Below are 9,305 nucleotides of genomic sequence, written 5' to 3' on the forward strand. Positions count from 1 at the left end.
AATAAAGTGCTAGACACTGAAGAAAAGTACGGCAACGACGGCCAAACAAAAGAGCTACCCAAACAGGTCTACGTGTCTTAGTATCGGGTCTAGCAATATTAGCAGTTTCACCATAAAAAGAAATAACATGCCCATCTAAGTCCTCACCCAAAAGATCTTTAATAATAGCAATACCAGGTTCAACATTAACTTGCTCAGGAGGTGTATAAGTCCTAGTATTACTCTTACGAACAACTGTTGAAGCTTTAACATGATCTTTTATCCTAACAGGAAAAGGAGGTTTTTCAACATAAGCAGCAGGAATAATAGGATCACTATATGTAATAGTCTTCTCTTCGACTGTAATAGGTGCAACTACTTTAACTTAAACAAGATGATTATATTTAAACCACTTATCTTTAGGGAGATCAACGTGAGTAGCAAAAGTTTCACAAAAAGTAGCTACTATCTCAGAGTCAAGTCCATACTTAAAGCTAAATCCACGGAAAGCATCGGTATCCATAAAAGATTTAACACAATCGAACATAGGTGTCATACCTGACTCCTTACCATCGTCGGAACCCCAATCTTCAGAGTTGCATTTAATTCTATCCAATAAGTCCCATTTGAAATCAATAGTCTTCATCATATAGGAACCAGCACAGGAAGTATCGAGCAGGTTGCGATTATCAAGAGAAAGCCGAGCATAAAAATTCTGAATAATCATTTCCCGAGAGAGCTCATGATTGGGTCATGAATATAACATTGACTTAAGCCTCCCCCACGCTTGAGTGATGCTTTCTCCTTCGCGAGGCCAGAAATTATATATGTAATTAAGATCACGATGAACAAGATGCATAGGATAGAACTTCTGGTGAAATTCCAACTTCAATCGCTTATAATTCCAATATCTCGTATCATCACATAGCCTATAACATGCCATTGCATCTCCCTTAAAATATAAAGGGAAGACCTTCCTTTTGACAACATCATCGGGAATACCTGCAAGCTTAAATAATCCACAAACTTTATCCACAATGATAAGGTGTAAGTCGGGATGCAATGTTCCGTCTCCTGCAAAAGGATTAGCTAGCAGTTTCTCTATCATACCCGAAGGAATCTCAAAGTGAATATTTTCATAAGGTTCAGTAGGTTGAGGATTATATATTGGCTCTTCTGGTTGGGATGAACATACCCCAAACAAGCCCCCAAAGGATTAGTTTCCATAGTGACAAGTAACAGAAAATTTCAGCACACTATATAAATGTTTCCTTACCAAGTTCCACTCACCAAGAGCGCTACACTCCCTAGCAATGGCGCCAGAAAAGAGTCTTGATGACCCACAAGTATAGGGGATCTATCGTAGTCCTTTCAGTAAGAGTGTTGAACCCAACAAGGAGCAGAAGGAAATGATAAGCGGTTTTCAGTAAGGTTTTCTCTGCAAGCACTGAAATAGTAGGTGATAGATAGTTTTGTGATAAGATAAATAGTAAGGAGCAAAAGTAAATAAAGTAAATAAAGCGCAGCAAGGTGGCACAATCCTTTATGTGGCAAAGGATAAGCCTGGATAAATTCTAATGATGAAGAAGGAGCTCCCGAGGACACATTGGGAATTATCGTCAAGCTAGTTTTCATCACGTTCATAAGATTCGCGTTCGGTACTTTCATAATTTGATATGTGGGTGGACCGGTACTTGGGTACTGCCCTAACATGGACAAGCATCCCACTTACGATTAACCCCTATTGCAAGCATCCGCAACTACAAAAAGGAGTATTAAGGTAAACCTAACCACATCATTAAACATATGGGTCCATATCAACCCCTAACGAAGCAACGCATAAACTAGGGTTTAAGCTTCTGTCACTCTAGCAACCCATCATCTACTTATTACTTCCCTATGCCTTCATCTAGGACCAAATAATGGTGAAGTGTCATGTAGTCGATGTTCACATAACACCACTAGAGGAGAGACAACATACATCTCATCAAAATATCGAACGAATACCAAATTCACATGACTACTAATAGCAAGACTTCACCCATTTCCTCAGGAACAAACGTAACTACTCACAAAGCATATTCATGTTCATAATCAGAGGGGTAATAATATGCATAAAGGATCTGAACATATGATCTTCCACCAAGTAAACCAAATAGCATCAACTACAAGGAGTAATCAACACTACTAGCAACCCATAGGTACCAATTTGTGGTTTTGATACAAGGTTGGATACAAGAGATGAACTAGGGTTTTGAGAGGAGATGGTGCTGGTGAAGATGTTGATGGAGATTGACCCCCTCCCGATGAGAGGATCGTTGGTGATGACTTTGGTGATGATTTCCCCCTCCCGGAGGGAGGTGTCCCTGGCAGAACAGCTCCACCAGAGCCCTATATTTATCCGCCAAGGTTCCACCTCGTGGCGGCGGAGTTTCATCCCGTAAGCATGCCCACGATTTTTTCCAGGACAAAACCCTTCATATAGCAGAAGACGGCAGCCGGAAGCCGACCAGGGGGCCCAGGAGATAGGGGGGTGCGCCCTATAGGGGGGACGCCCCCCTATCTCCTGGACAGGGTGTGGGCCCCCTGGCCTATTTCTTTTGCCCAAAAATTCTTATTAAATTTGAAAAGTTGTTTCGTGGAGTCTCGGGTCTTTTGGAGTTGTGCAGAATAGGTTTCCAACATTTGCTCCTTTTCCAGCCAGAATTCCAGCTGCCGGCATTCCCCCTCTTCATGGTAAACCTTGTAAAATAAGAGAGAATAGCCATAAGTATTGAGATATAATGTGTAATAACAGCCCATAATGCAATAAATATTGATATAAAAGCATGATGCAAAATGGACGTATCATACCATCGTATGACTCGATGTTCATGGGTTTGAACCCTTCTCAGAATTGGTGATGCATCACCTGATCGGTGCAACACATTGGGTGAGCGGTGCCCCTTATTCGGGCTACGTCGCGACGAACCTCAGATTCCATCCTGGCCCTGTGTTGATGCCAAACTCTCTCATTTCGGTCGAGCCATGCCTAGTATCCATCTCTTCTATTGGGAGGATAACCTCTTTATCCATAGATGTACCTTGACTGACCGGATCTAGCGGTCAGGTCATGTCGAAGATCATATTGATATTCTGGTTGTGTCGCCTCCTTGCCTTTATGGCGAGGAGGGGCGGGTGGGTGTTCGGCCTCACCAGCCAATCTGAACCTTCCTTGAGGGGGGCGATCGGGCTTGTTGCCTTGAGTTTGTCTGGGTGGTGTGGGCGTGAAGGCCTCTCCGTTGAATTGCGGCAACAATTTGTGCTTAGGGTAGCTCTTTGTTTGCCACTCATAGTTGTACCCTTCTTCGGCTGTTATGACCTTCGTCCATCTATCGTTGAGTGTGTCTTGTTCGGCTTTTATCTTTTGATGTTGCTTCTTCAAGCTTCACTCGGTGGCTATGAGTTGTCCCTTGAACCGCTCCGATTCCATTGGATCTTCTGGGATGATAAAATCTTCAGCTCCAAGGCTGACTTCTTTTTCGAAGAGAGGCGTGTAGTCACTATATTCGGAATCACTGGAGTCCTTAGGGTTATGCTAACCCTCTTGCCCCTGTAAGCCATCGGACTGGTGTTCAGGGGCTGGGTCGCCGAGGTCTTCCGCCTTGTCTGGGGTGGCGCCTTCTTTGGTGCCGTGTTACTTTCCCTACTACATCACCCCTTGGATCGTCGGCATTGTCTTTGGCGTTTGGGGGGATCCTCTCCCAGCTTGTTATTATCTCTTATGGGGGTGCCATCCCATTGGTGCCATCGCCATTGCCCTTGGGGATTGAGGGAGTCCTATTTTCAGGGGTCCTCAGGTGTCCGGCTCAAGGATATGGGCCAGGATGAATGGGCCATGAAGATAAAGGCTGAAGGCCATCCTCCGTGTTCGGATGGGACTCCTGTGTGCTTGGACGGAAAGCTTAGTTCGGATGTATAGTTTCCTTCCCTTGTGAACCAACTTTGTACAAACCCTAGACTCGTCCTGTGTGCATATAAACCGGAGGAGTTACTCCATAGAGGCTATCATCATAATACTCACAAGCTAGACAAGCTAGGGTTTAGCGCGATCTCGAGGTAGATCAACTCTTGTAACCCCTATATACATCCAGAACCTGGGTAAACATTGTGTCCCTTTGTCCATTGTTACCATCGATCCTTAGACATGCAGCTTGGCCCCCCCACCCGAAATCTACCGGTTTTGACACCGACATTGGTGCTTTCATTGAGAGCTCTGTTGTGTAGTCCCGAAAAAGTGATCAGTGGCTCACCTAGTCATCAACGACAACATTACCTCTGGAAGGAGCCTGACTTCTAGGAAGACCCTCCAGCTCGGCGGTTTCATCGTAGGCGCCCGTACGGTCGTCGAGCCTACAACACCCCCTACGACCAGCGAACATCATCCTCACATCGGTCTCGAGTAGTCCGAAAAGATGGATCCGGCAGACGTCTCGTCCTTAAACGAGCTACCAGACCACATTGCCGCCCTAGGTGTTTCAACAGATTATGGTCGCATAGGGCTTAAGCCCGACGAGAGGGAGATTCATCGCCCGCCGATCACCCACCTCGTAGCGGTCGTTGAGGAACGAGCTGAAGACACTTCTCCCCCTATGTTGAGAACCAAATATGTTCGGGTCTCTGAACCTCTCGAGCATGATACTCTACCATCAGGTGGGATTCCAAGTCCCCAAACTCTGGCTCAGATACCGGATCAGGGGGGGCACTTCGATCCACCCAGATCCAAACTGGTCAACTCGGAGACTTTCGTAGCTCCAAGCACTGACGTGGGTCGGGATTCAAATTTTAACCCACCCACCCACCACAATCAATACTCTCCAAGCAACTCAGGGCCTCCACACATATATGACCTAATGTATATGTGGCAGCAACCTCAGGAAACAGTCAATCACTTTAGGGCCAGATTCCTACTTACTAAAAGCAAGATCAAAGATTGTTGCGACCATGATGCAGTTTCAGTCTTCCATCACAATTGTACCGACAAGGGAATACTGAATGACCTCAACCGTCATCACATACAGAGCTGCACGGAATTTTCACAGGTAGTGCAAAACTACCGCATGATGGAAAGCACATGGGAGGCTAAGAAAACTCAACTGGATCCCGCTGCCTTTTAGCAGTATGCGGCCCGGACTAAATGGGGGCACCCTAGTGGGGCATCCGATCCTCAGCCTATCGACAGAGAAAATAAACCCTTTACAGGATACAGATCCGTTCTTAACGATCACCTTGACAAGTGCTACGTCTTGAGCTTGCGTTGGTTTTCCTTGAAGAGGAAAGGGTGATGCAGCAATAGTAGCATAAGTATTTCCCTCAGTTTTTGAGAACCAAGGTATCAATCTAGTAGGAGGCTCCTCAAAAGTCCCATGCACCTACACAAACAAACAAAGAACTCGCAACCAACGCAATAAAGGGGTTGTCAATCCCTTCACATCCACTTGCGAAAGTGAGATTTGATAGAGATAGTATGATAAGATAAATATATTTTTGGTATTTTATAATATAGATGCAAAAAGTAAAGATGCAAATAAAAGTAGATTGAAAGCAAATATTGTAAAAGATAGACCCGGGGGCCATAGGTTTCACTAGTGGCTTCTCTCAAGATAGCATAAGTATTACGGCGGGTAAACAAATTACTATCGAGCAATTGATAGAAAAGCGAATAATTATGAGATTATCTAGGCATGATCATTTATGTAGGCATCACGTCCGCAACAAGTAGACCGACTCTTGCCTGCATCTACTACTATTACTCCACACATTGACCGACTCCTGCCTGCATCTAAAGTATTAAGTTCATAAAGAACAGAGTAACGCATTAAGCAAGATGACATGATGTAGAGGGATAAACTCATGCAATATGATATAAACCCCATCTTATTATCCTCGATGGCAACAATACAACATGTGCCTTGCAACCCTTTCTATCACTGGGTAAGGACACCGCAAGATTGAACCCAAAGCTAAGCACTTCTCCCATGGCAAGAAAGATCAATCTAGTAGGCCAAACCAAACTGATAATTCAAAGAGACTTGCAAAGATAACTCAATCATACATAAAAGAATTCATAGGAGATTCAAATATTTCTCATAGATAAACTTGATCATAAACCCACAATTCATCGGATCTCAACAAACACACCGCAAAAAGAGTTTACATCGAATAGATCTCCACAAGAGAGGGGGAGAACATTGTATTGAGATCCAAAAAGAGTGAATAAGCCATCTAGCTAATAACTATGGACCCGAAGGTATATGGTAAACTACTCACAACTCATCGGAGGGGCTATGGTGTTGATGTAGAAGCCCTTTGTGGTCAATTCCCCCTCTGGCGGAGCGTCGGTGAAAGCTCCAAGATGGGATCTCGCGGATACAGAAGGTTACGACGGTGGAAATTGTGTTTCGTTGGCTCCCTGGCTGTTTTCGGGGAACGTAGGCTTATATTGGAGGAAGAAGTACGTCGGTGGCCAGCCAAGGGGCCCATGAGACAGGGGGGCGTGCCCTGTAGGGGTGGGCGCGCCCTCCCCTCTCGTGGCCGCCTTGGCCTCTTCTTGACTTGCACTCCAAGTCCTCTAGATCACGTTCGTTCCAAAAATCACGCTCCCGAAGGTTTCATTCCGTTTGGACTCCGTTTGATATTCCTTTTCTTTGAAATACTAAAATAGGCAAAAAAACAGCAATACGGGGGCTGGGCCTCCGGTTAGTAGGTTAGTCCCAAAAATGATATAAATGCGTAAAATAAAGCCCATAAACATCCAAAAGGGGTAATATAGTAGCATGGAAGAATTAAAAATTATAGATACATTGGAGACGTATCAAGCGTCCCCAAGCTTAATTCCTGCTCGTCCTCGAGTAGGTAAATGATAAAAACAGAATTTTTGATGTGGAATGCTACCTAGCATAATTCTCAATGTAATTTTCTTTTATTGGGGCATGAATGTTCAGATCCAAATGATTCAAAATAAAAGTTCATATTGATAAAATAAATATAACACTTCAAGCATACTAATCATAGTAATCATGTCTTCTCAAAATAACATGGCAAAAGAAAGTTCATCCCTACAAAATCATATAGTTAGGCTATGCTTCATTTTCGTCACACAAAAATGTTCCCAACTTCTATACCCCCGATGACAAGCCAAGCAATTGTTTCATACTTAAATAATCTCAAACTTTTTCAAACTTCACGCAATACATGAGTGTGAGCCATGGATATAGAAATATGGGTGGAATAGAATATGATGATGGGGATTGTGTGGAGAACACAAAAAAGGAGAAAGTCTCACATTGACGAGGATAATCAACGGGCTATGGAGATGCCCATCAATTGATGTCAACATGAGGAGTAGGGATTGCCATGCAACAGATGCACTAGAGCTATAAATGAATGCTCAACAAAAGGAAACTGGTGGGTGTGCATCCAACTTGCTTGCTCACGAAGACCTAGGGCATTTGAGAAGCCAATCGTCGGAATATACAAGCCAAGTTCTATAATGAAAAGTTCCCACTAGTATGAAAAAGATAACCTATGAGACTCAATATATGAAAAACATGGTGCTACTTTGAAGCACAATATATGAGACTCACTACATGCAGAACAAGGTGCTACTTTGAAGCACAAGTGTGGAAAAAGAGATAGTACCATTGCCCCTTTTATTTTTTATTTTTTCTTCTTTTTTTTTCTTTTTTTTCTTTTTTTTGGGCCATTCTTTTTTCTTTTGGCCTTTCTTCTTTTTTTTTCTTTTTTTTGGCAATGCTCTAATAATGATGATCATCACACTTTTATTGATTACAACATATGAATTACAACTCAAAACTAGAACAAGATATGACTCTATATGAATGCCTCCGGCGGTGTACCGGGATGGTGCAATGAATCAAGAGTGACATGTATGGAAAATTATTCATGGTGGCTTTGCCACAAATACGATGTCAACTACATGGTCATGCAATGGCAATATGACAAAAGTAAAGTATGTCATGATGATGATGAACGGAACGGTGGAAAGTTGCACGACAATATATCTCGGAATGGCTATGGAAATGCCATAATAGGTAGGTATGGTGGCTGTTTTGAGAAAGATATAAGGAGGTTTATGTGTGATAGAGCGTGTCGTATCATAGGGTGTGGATGCACCGGCGAAGTTTGCACCAACTCTCAAGGTGAGAAAGGGCAATGCACGGTACCGAAGAGGCTAGCAATGGCGGAAAGATAAAAGTCCGTATAATCCATGGACTCGACATTAGTCAAAAGAACTCATATAGTTATTGCAAAAATTTGGAATTCATCAAAAATCAAGCACTACGCGCATGCTCCTAGGGGGATAGATTGGTAGGAAAAGACCATCGCTCGTCCCCGACCGCCACTCATAAGGATGCACAAGCCAGGTACACTTCATGTTTCAAATTTGTTACACAACTTTAACCATACGTGCATGCTACGGGACTTGCTAACTTCATGTCAGGACCGGATTTTCGGGATATTAATTTCCCAGAAAATGGCCCTTGTGCTCACCAGCCGCAGGATTACTGTTAGCTGATGAGGCACCAACTTGATACAGAAACTCCAAGCAAAATACATAATATTTAGTACAAGACCATTCTGGCCTATGAGTACAACACAAGGTTTCTAGTGGTTGATGGCGAAAGCGGTTTGTGGTCTTTCAGCGTCTATGGGACTCTTTTTCCCACAGGAACAGCTGACCTGGATAACTCCTATCTTCGCAAGGATTCTATCACCATTGCTTATGTTCCGGGGCTGTCATCGCAACGCTCCTCTCCATGCAAGAAATCTGGCCAAGACAATAGCCAGGGACAAGCCAGTGAGTACTTTGAATGTACTTGCAAACATTATGAACACGGGTATAACATAACAAATGATAATCATGCTCTAAAATATTCTATGATCACAATGTCAATCATAAAATAAAATCCCTGATGCATGCAAGAAGGTTATTTATATACAACATGAATATGCAATCAAAGAATAAAAATAGAGTGCACCGATCGGGTGTCTGAATCGACGCCTCGAAAGGACAATAATATAAATCATGCCTTAGTCGGGCGTTTGAGCGACACCACATAAAGGGCTTATAGGTGAAATAAGTAACAAACATGCCACAGTCGGGCGTCTGTGCGACACCACATAAAGGGCTTATAAAGTAAACAAATAGCAAGCATGCCACAGTCGGGCGTCTGAGTGACACCGCATAAAGGGCTTATAGGAAAATAATCACAGTGAATATCCAGGAGGTAGAACATTCCCAGGGATACTCAATAATTCCAATA

The sequence above is a fragment of the Triticum aestivum genome, chromosome 3B (assembly GCF_018294505.1).
Source record: "Triticum aestivum cultivar Chinese Spring chromosome 3B, IWGSC CS RefSeq v2.1, whole genome shotgun sequence".
Lineage (NCBI taxonomy): Eukaryota > Viridiplantae > Streptophyta > Magnoliopsida > Poales > Poaceae > Triticum > Triticum aestivum.